The 10,000-nt window shown below is 38.8% G+C and overlaps 1 protein-coding gene and 1 long non-coding RNA gene across 2 annotated transcripts in view; one reads left to right on the forward strand and one right to left on the reverse strand.

Moving 5' to 3' along the window:
• The window catches only part of LOC138021553 (uncharacterized), a 41,022-nt gene that overhangs the window by 23,590 nt on the left and 7,432 nt on the right, over positions 1-10,000 (reverse strand). The window lies entirely within an intron of this gene.
• LOC138021555 (uncharacterized) overlaps positions 5,252-10,000 on the forward strand; it is a 7,911-nt gene continuing 3,162 nt past the window's right edge. Inside the window, exons 1-2 of the long non-coding RNA XR_011126389.1 lie at positions 5,252-5,390; positions 8,739-8,830. This is a non-coding gene — a long non-coding RNA (uncharacterized lncRNA). The remainder of the gene's footprint in view (positions 5,391-8,738; positions 8,831-10,000) is intronic.

Below are 10,000 nucleotides of genomic sequence, written 5' to 3' on the forward strand. Positions count from 1 at the left end.
TGAACCATTGCAGCACAGAGGAGGTGTTTTTCCACTGGTTTACTCGCGTGGCGTTCAGCAGTTTCTTGATGATACTGTCGAGGATTTGTTTGCTAATCTTTCCGATCTCCTGTTTTGACGGGTTAATTAATCTGCACGTTGGTTTATTCTCAAAATTGTCCTTGTGGTCTTTTAGGGTGATAAAAGCTTCTTTTGTAGCGGTCGTTTCAACACGGTCGTCAATACGGAGTTTCTCGGTGATTGTTTTCGCTTTCACATCAATTTTGTTTAATAGGTTATACTCTGCCTTTTTGTAGGTCTTTGTGATGTTGTCATGCAGGAGCTGATTGTACTTGGTGGCTTCCAATTTGTAAAAGTTCGTGGATTTATCGGCCTTTACAAATAGGCGGTTGTCCCTTTTAATTGATTTGATGTCTTCATTGAGGTCTTTTTGGAACTGACATTCAATATTCTTGAATTTGACCTTTTGGATGATCTTCATCATGCCATCCTCAAACTCCTTTAACCCCTCAATGACAGGGGGGTTGTTTCTTGCTTTAAAGCCGAAAGACGAAAGTAAAAACAATGACACCGAACTGAGTAAACATCTATGGCAGCTAAAAGATCAAAAGAAAGACTTTGCAATCTCCTGGAAAATTCTAGCCAAGGCCAAATCTTATAGCAACCTTACTAAACGATGTAATCTATGTATAAGTACCGAGAAATTCTATATTGTACGCTCAACAAACGTAATGAACTCGCATCGACTTGAGGCACAAGTGAAATTTTCTCCTTAGGTTCAATCGCATCCTCAACAACCAATCATAAATTTACAAATGCATTTTTACTATTGTTTTTCAAGTTTGAATCTTGTAACGATCACGCTACTGATGTATATAAACCCCAGCGATGCTACAGTGTACATGGAATTTAACTGATGAGTGGTCCAACTCCTTGTTGGTCTACGAAACAGACCTGTATTAAAGTCCATATGAAACTATATTGAGTAGAAAAACATTGTTATTACCGCTCCATTATTGTTGAGCACTATTCTGGATTTATCAGTGTGGAACTCACCTGAAGTTATATATATATATATATATATATACAATATGTATGCAATGTGCCCTCCCGGTTGTCACCATAATGGCTTTATGGCAACTCCTGAACTTGGGCACAGGATGTACGGTTACACATTGTTGGATTGCATTGTGGAGTCACAAGAGTGCTCAAACTGCAAGCAGTGAGCGAAGCATTATGCCAATAGTGAACACCTATTATGAGGCTCTCCACCCAATCCAGAGAGTGCTCAAACTGTATGAACAGTGAGCGTAATATATATATATATATATATATATATATATATATATATATATATATATATATATATTCATTATAATCATAATTGCCCTACCGCATGGTATAGAGCACTCTTAGTACAACAAATACAAGCCTACTTTACGTATATATATATATATATATATATATATATTTCCAGTCCCCTCATCCGCTTTGTTATATATGAATAGCTGTTTTAAATTTCAACGGTTACTTTTGAAATTGTATGTAGAGCACATACGAAACGTCAAGTCATAATCAAAATGAACAAGTTCAATATGTTTATCACTGCGGTTTGTGTCTTATCTTATTTTTGATTAATCAAACAGAGTACTTGTTGCGGCCTAACCACAGGAAATTCCTAGCGTTACTGTAAACAATGTCACGAAGAAACCCTAAATGTAAACATGTGACAATCTGTGCCGGTCATGAATTCATAGCTAACATAACCGAACTAAGACGTAATGGGTCAGCAGTGAATGGTATCACAACTAGATATTGTCTGACGTTTTGAGCACGTTCATTGGGAGTACATTTGACAAATAAAGTTCAGTTTTCTGCCACGGCCTAAATTTTTTTTTTCTTAACAGAGAACCAGCGTACACTCTCAGTTTCTCCGCAGTAGGAGGCTCAGTGGGAGGCGCGGTGGCCTCATGGTTAGAGTGCTCGACTCCGGATCGAGCTGTCCGGGTTCGGGGCCTGGCCGGGGACATTGTGTTGTGTTCTTGGGCAAGACACTTTACTCTCACGGTGCTTCTCACCACCCAGGTGTATAAATGGGTAGCACCCCATCCAGGGGGGAGCATAAATACTCCTAGTCGCTTCATGTTACGGAAACCGCAGATAAGCGCCGGCCTTAATGGGCCTTCAGGCTCGTAACAGAGACTTTACCTTTACCTTACCTTCTTTCGTAAGAATGCTGAGGCTGAAGGCTCTCATCTTCTTAAGCGATTTGACCCTGAAAATGTTCTTAGCATGTTCTTAAAGTTGTGTGGTATACTTAAGTTCGACTACAAAGTGAGCTGTTCAGTGACTGTATCATGCAATAAGAAGACCACATTGTTAACGTTAAAAAACGTCGCTATGTATTTGAGCTAATTGTCCTGCGAGTGCACTACAGTACGTTTTACCCTTCTTTTACCTTTCGATGGTTCTTAAAATTTTGGTTAATTTCTTAGCCTGACTATGAACCTTCTTTCAAAAAAAGGTTCTTAACCACCTCAACAGGTGGGTTAGTTCGGTATTCATGTCACTATTAAACTTCACCTTGCTTCATCATTCGCTCCTACGACGAATTTGCAATTCAAAGCCCGCCACTGAAACCGATTAAAAATTATTAATAGTTTTATCACTCTAGCCATTGTAAATAGAATATTTAGCCGTCGATTCTACATGTCAATTAAAAATGTTGCAATCCTTTTCCACTTGGAAAACGCCATTTATAATGAAAGGTGAAATTATTTGGTGCATTTAGTAAGCCAAGGGCAGAAAGCTTCTCCGCAACTGTAATCACATCAAGACTGAGGGCCTTTTCATATGAGCCCGGTTGACCGGGCTAGCTCGGTTTACCGAGATGAAATTGGTGTCTGTTCAGGTGACTTTCAGCCCGCTTTCCGAGATGAAAAATTAATTTGAAAAAGTGGTGACGCGACCAATCAGGCGTCCTGATCTTGGATGTTAATCGGCGTAGCTCTGAAATCGGCAGGCAGGTTGGGAAACAGGAAACGCACTACGTCGTGTCTTATTTCGATTGATTCTTCGTATTCGAGAGGAACTTTCATTCCTCTTTCAAATACGAGACCAATTCTTTCTCGTGCCTCTTCTACGCGAACTGGATCAGGATCAGGGTTCTCGAAGGCTTCTACTAAGTCTGCCGGCAGGTGATCTTTCGGCTCCCAGGTGTTTTGGCTGGCACAGTATCCATGCCATTTGACCATGTAGTAAGGTCTGCCGTTAAGAATCTTTTTGACCATGATGCGCTCAGCTTCGAAGGTGCCAAGAACTTCAGGTTTTCTTTCACATTTACGAGTTGGATTTTCGAGTTAGGATTTTGAGTAGGATTTTCGAGTTAGGATTTCGAGTAGAATTTTCGAGTTGGATTTTCGAGTAAGAATGTAAGTTGGTTTTTTCGAGAAGGTTACTAGTAATCCAGCTGCAACGAATCGGCTAGTTTGTCAGTTTGTCTGCTTTTTGGTGTTGTCTTTGGGTTATCTTTGTTTGATAACATTCCATCCATCGCTAAAACATGTGCAATAACTTCGTGCAAGACCCTCGCAACTCTCCTCATTAGCTGGTCGTCATTAAAATTTCTCTGTAGACTCGCAAGCGAGTCACCCTCAGTCTCGTTATCACGTTCGAGCGGTTGCTAATCCAATATGGCGCCAGGAACTAGAAAAAGGACTTTCCCCATATTTTGAATACCAACAAATGGGTCCAGTGCTGCTTTACAGTGCTTTCCTAGTTGTGGTCCTCTCCCCCCCTCCCCTTCCCCACGACTGTTCTGTTTTCTGCATTTTAGCGGCGGCTGGATATCATACTGCCCACCGAAAGCGCACGTTCAAACCACGTCCGTTCCACAGCAATGCATTCAAATAAGTTTCCACATCCCACTAACTTTCTCCTTGTCCCTGGCTATCGATTATTGCACGCTTTATACGCGTCATTCAAGTAAATAAGGTATTTATAAGCCACCTCGCCATGGAGACTCAAGGCGTGCCCAACCGCTCCTACTTACGTTTCCAAATATTAAGTGTCAGCTATTGTTTCCAGTCAAAAATACAGTTACGAATGCAATGCTAGGATAGATTAAACAAGATTGCCGTTAACGATCTGCCATCCTCGTTATTCTCCATCAGACCTCAAGACGATGACCAACACCGCTGACAAAGTACATTGTCTAAAGCCACTGACAATTTATTGGAAACCCCGTCAAAAAATCCTAACTCGAAAATCCAACTCGAAAATCCAACTAGAAATCCAACTCGAAATCCTGACTCGGTAAATAGGCAACCTCAGCCGATTCGTTGCAGCTGGATTACTAGTAACCCTCTCGCAAAAACCAACTTACATTCTTACTCGAAAATCCAATTCGAAAATTCTACTCAAAATCCTAACTCGAAAATCCTACTCGAAATCCTAACTCGAAAATCCAACTCGAAATCCAACTCGAAATCCTAACTCGAAAGTTAGTTTGTCTCCACAAAGGGACCCACTGAAAATGTTTGCTTGATTGTTGTACGTCCCAGACGGATTATGGGGACGCGGATGAGAACTGCCCATTATTTCATTTGTTCTGCGCAGAAAAAATATGCTTGTAAATCAAGAAACTGCAAAGGCTCTCTCGTGCAAGTTTGTAACCTTTTGTGGTTTTCACGTTAGAATCTCCAGTCACGCTAAAAAACCATACGTGTTCGTATACACGTTTTTGTGCAGCAGAGCCTTCATTTGTGTTAATGTTGAAATTAATAACATTCAAATTTCACTGGCAGCCTTTTCAGCTACAGTGTGTATAATGAGCATTAACTGAGCATTTTAGTGACTTTTTGGGGAAGAAGGAGCATTGAAATGGAGCAGTTTAGTGGCAAAGTATCCCGGTGTGGGGGGGGGGGGGGGGCGGGAGGGGACTCCCATATGAAACAGACGGGGATGCTCGTCGGAAATTTTGAATTTAACCCCTAAAGTTGACCAATCTGGGCGTGGCTGAAGCAAATTTTGACCCCTAAACGTACGACATGCAATGAGTTTAAATGATATAAAGACATAATCATCGAATGCTTTTATCTAAAAGTAGTTTTAAAGCATTGTCATAAATCTCAAGTTCTTCAATTCAATTCTGTGTGAAAAGTAAGTGAAAAGTATGTACAAAAGCCTCATCATGCATGGAGGTGGAAGCTCGCTCTGGGACCGAGGGAGTCTGAGCCCGAGATTACTCGTCATGCAACATCACCTGTAACGCAGCGACTAACGCAGCGATTCTCGCGATTCTCTTGATCAAGACGAAAACCTTTGCGATCTAATGGGTCGCCGAGATGCGGAAGGAAGGTCTGACTTGGAAAAATTCAGAAGCAATATAGGTTTGTCTCGTATGTTTTATCGATTTTATCGGTGCATTGTATTCTTTTGGTAAGATTAGCTTTGAGTTCTTAATTTTATTGTTTTGTTCTGCATTATATAGCTTACCTCTATTGCCCTGTGAATCATGTAGCTTTTTGACCATGCATGCGAATCATGTAGCTTTTTGCCCATGCATGCAATTGATAATTTTTTATTGAAAGCGTTCTTTCAGTGCCATTCCCGATTTCCTAATTTACACTCGGTATTCATTGCAAATGATTTTTTTCAGATAAGGTAAGACGGGATGGGGGATATGATATGGATGGGTAAGGATGAGTTTGAACTCTGGGTCGCTTATATTTTCCCAATTGTCTGTTGTATTCACAACCTTCTAGCTGAAATATTCTTAATCATATGTATGTTTGAAGAAACCTGTAGCTTAATTAAAACAATTTATTGAAGAGTGCATGGAAAGGAGAACAGCTGTGGAAGTGTTTGCTGCAACAATTTTTTATGCAGCAGTTTAACTACAAGGAAGTGATTTCACTTTAGCAACAGCAATACTTCTATTTATTTGTTTTATTATTAATTCTTTGTATTTTCTGTGGGTGCTTGAAAGTAACTGAAAGTTTAATGCTGATAACTAGCAGTCCTCATTATGAAACTAAAAGTTATAATGACAGTGAAATAAAGGATTGAAAAATCTATTAATTGTCAATCAAATAATCGTAGTAAGAGACAAATGATATTATTATTTTGATAAAAGATCACAAATTTCAGCTCAAACTAAAAAGTGTCAAACTAAATGGACTGAATCCTTCCTCTCTTGTCCTGTGGTGTGGAGACATTTTAATGATTGAGCAAAATGACACTGAAGTGCACATGACAGCAAAAACAGACAGTTGTCAGTTCACAATTATTGCTTTGATCTTAGAGCCAATTGCACTACCACTGTAATAATCTGTGATCTGTATTTCTTCAGTAGACCAATGAGCACTCAGATTTCAGTAACAGCTATGATTTCAAGAGAAAGGTTTTTTTTTCTACCTATGCTCCATGTACCAGAATGCCACTTAGTAGAAACCCATTAGAACAAGAATAAAATTCCATGAAGCTAGTAAAATGGGGATTAAAACTAAAACAGTTACTCTCAATCAGGTGACTGGTTCATATTAATCTTACAGTGAACCCATGTCAGTGACAATTGACTCATAAAATTCATAATCTAATTAATTATCCATAACCTGTAACACCTGTTATGGCTGAGCCCAGTGAATGTTGGATTGCGACACAACTTTTAGCAACAAAACTCATTATTCAAAGCACCGTACTTAAGGACGTTGGCACCCAAAATATTCCCACGTACAGATTTTTTTTTTAACTTGCCATGTAGAAAGGTAATGATCTACTTTTGCCAAAAAGGCAAAAATAATGGAGGGTCACCGTGCTTGTTTTTGAGATCATGAGGTGCACTTTTAGAAGATTGCGTTACTTTAAGACGATCTTAGCTTACAACTGTCAGCAATAAAAAAGCTAGATCAGGTAAACATACTCAATTCAACATAACTAATATAACTAAATTAACTTTGGAAGTCAAGTCTTTTTCTGAGGTGAAAAGAAAGAAAGAAAAGTTCGGTCGCATGAGAGCATAAAAGGCGAAATATTTGTAACTTCTCATGCACAGATTTTTTTAATTTTTTGTTAAAATGGGCAAAATCAGAAAAGGAAGTGATCTACGGAAAGAAAAATGGGGGTCACCGAGCATTCAAGAGAGTAAAATCGCTGCGAAGTTCTCAAAGTGATGGTATATTTGCACTGTCACGTCATTGCGTGTCATTTCCGAGAAGACCTGGGTCCACGGCCATCCCATGGTGCCACACACTTTCACGTTCCATTCTCTTGGAAAATGTTTGTGCCTTAATAGCATCGTGTTTACCTTCGTGGTCTGCGATGAATGACATGTGCGTGACATGCGTGAAAAAATGCGCAGTAGCAATAGGCGCGAACGTCCTTAAGATAAACAGGATTCCGCTGACCATTCTTCACGGTTTTGTGTTGTGTGACCATTTCCAAGTGGATTTATCTTTATTCTCATTGACAAAATTCATGATATTGAAGAAGAGGTTTTCACCCAAGAACAACTCTTTAAGAAGCTGCTTGTCAATATGTGCAACCCCACAGATGATGGTTCTGGCCCCAGTTTTTCGAAGGGTGGATAGCGCTATCCACTGGATAAATCACTATCCACTGGATAACTCAATTGCTTTTGCTAGTGTTTATCCACTGGATAGTGACTTATCCGATGGATAGCGTTATCCACCTTTTGAACAACCGAGGCCTGATTATTAAGAGTGACTGTTAGTCATCTTCAGTCACATTTGCGTGTACATGTGTATGATCAGACTCAGTTGCCAGTTCATGAAACAATAAAAATTTTATTAATTTTACATCAGAGCGGTGTTCAATTGATTGTCGAGGTTAATTAGGAAATTGCTTTGGTTTTGCATTACTTCATTCAGTGATTGGTTCAAAGTTCTCACACCACTATTTCTGTGAACCAATGAGAAGTGAGACTAAAACTAATCATGGCTTGAGCTTGCACATCTTACCGCCCTTTGTGTTGGCTAGATGTAATTACTTTGAGTTTTGATTGGTTTACTGGACTGTCTCCGTCCTTTTTGATTGGCCATAGTAGGTAATTACTTTGGTTTTTGTTTTATGACACTTGATTGAAAGTCGCTCTAAAAAGTTGAAGAAAGTAAAAGCTTTATTTATCTCTGAATACTAGAAATGCATTAGTTGTAAGACCAATGTACAATGTATCATTATTCACACCCATGAATGCAGAATACAGCAAAAACAACCACTTGTCAATGAGGCATTTACAACATCATGTACTTCACTATTTTCGTAACATTGTCTAATAATTGTTTTTGTTCTGTTTATTTTTATCACTTTCATTGAGAAAACAAGAAATTTGTGCCTCAGAGTGCAGAAAAATGCATTTCTAGGAGTCTAATTTTAAACAATTTCTGGGGGAGCATGCCCCTAGGCCACCTTAAAGGCTCAGGCCCTGTGGGCCTTTGTTTACATGGCCTTTGGCCACAATTTATTTACATGTTACAGGTGAGTAATCTCGAGTCTTACACGTGCTTCAAAACTTAATGGCAGCCCTGGCTATGCATTTAATTCAACAGTATCTTTTGATGCATATTCATTGAATTAACCAGTTAATATACAAATGCCATTGTTCATTGATGATATTTTTACAAATGTACCTCTTATAACAAGCTAAGGGTGGCCTTGCAATATTTATAATGACATTGACCTCAAATCCTGAGTATTGAGCAACTATTTTTTTCAATTAGGGAAGCAGGAATTCAAAGGCAGAAGTAAAAAGAGCACATTGTCAATTCGCAGCAAAGCTCAGTCCAAGAAATCAACTGGAACAACTGTTAAGGTTAGGAAACTCAGGGAGTTCATCAAGTGTTGCACACCAGGCAGATTTTGTGTTTGTTAGCTTGACTTAATTTGCACTGTTCTTTTTATCATCTCTGCGTACGTTCTTTTGCCGAAAATGTTACAAAGGCCGGGCAATTATTCAGAGCCACAATGAGCTCTTGCTCAAAGCCTTAAATTATTGACACATGGGATTGAGACTCAATAGATTTTACTCTGCCTAACACTTTTTAGATTTTACTCCTCAATGGTCTGGCGGCTCAGGAGTTAAGGAGTTAATTAATTGATTAAAAAGCCCATTCTCATCCCAAGAGTCCTCTTTTTTTTTGTGCTCAGCACCAAGAACACAGACTCTGGTCACAGCCAAAAATATGTGCAGTCACTGTAATGGTATAAAGTTGTAACCATTGACAACCCTAAGCTTATTCTTTGAAATTTATGGGAATGTGCAGAAGAGCTGGAGTCCTTGATTCATGGACTCCCTGCTTAATGTTTGTGGCCAGTGTTCATGTTCTTGGTGCTCACCAAAAGAAAAGCAGTCTTTGGGGACAAGAATGATGAAACCCTTTGTATAAATATTATTTTCATCAGCAGTATGCAAGTGTATGGAGTATGCAACTTGTGCCAATTTTGTCAATAAACTCCCCAAATCATAGCTTTTAGCTGAAATTAAATTGTTTTTTTTTTTAATAACTAAAAACATAGATTGAGATTAGATTCAGTACCTGATTTATGTGTATTTACATGTACTTTAATTAATCAATGCTTTTTTTTTTGCCAGTGTTGGCGTTTTTGTCTTTTTGTGATTTTTATGAAAATTCAATTTTTTGGTGAATGAGATTCAACCCAACAATGCCCTAAAGAGAGAAAATGAGTGAATTTAGATTATGTATATATGTTGCAGTACAATTTGTTCCTTTGGTACAATTTTTTCTGAACTGGTACAGAATATATTGAACTGGTACAAAATATATTGAACTGGTACAATTTTAATTGTACTGGTTTATTTTTATCAATTGTCTAAAAAAGGGATTTTCCTTTTTTTGGGGTGTAGTTAAAAAACAGGGGCATGGTTTTTAGGGGGTCTAAAAAAGACTATGTTATTTCTTTCTTTTCTTCTACTTTCCTACCCCTCCCTCATGTTCCCCATCACATCTATCCACCCCCCCCC

The sequence above is a fragment of the Montipora capricornis genome, chromosome 10 (genome assembly GCF_036669925.1).
Source record: "Montipora capricornis isolate CH-2021 chromosome 10, ASM3666992v2, whole genome shotgun sequence".
NCBI lineage: Eukaryota > Metazoa > Cnidaria > Anthozoa > Scleractinia > Acroporidae > Montipora > Montipora capricornis.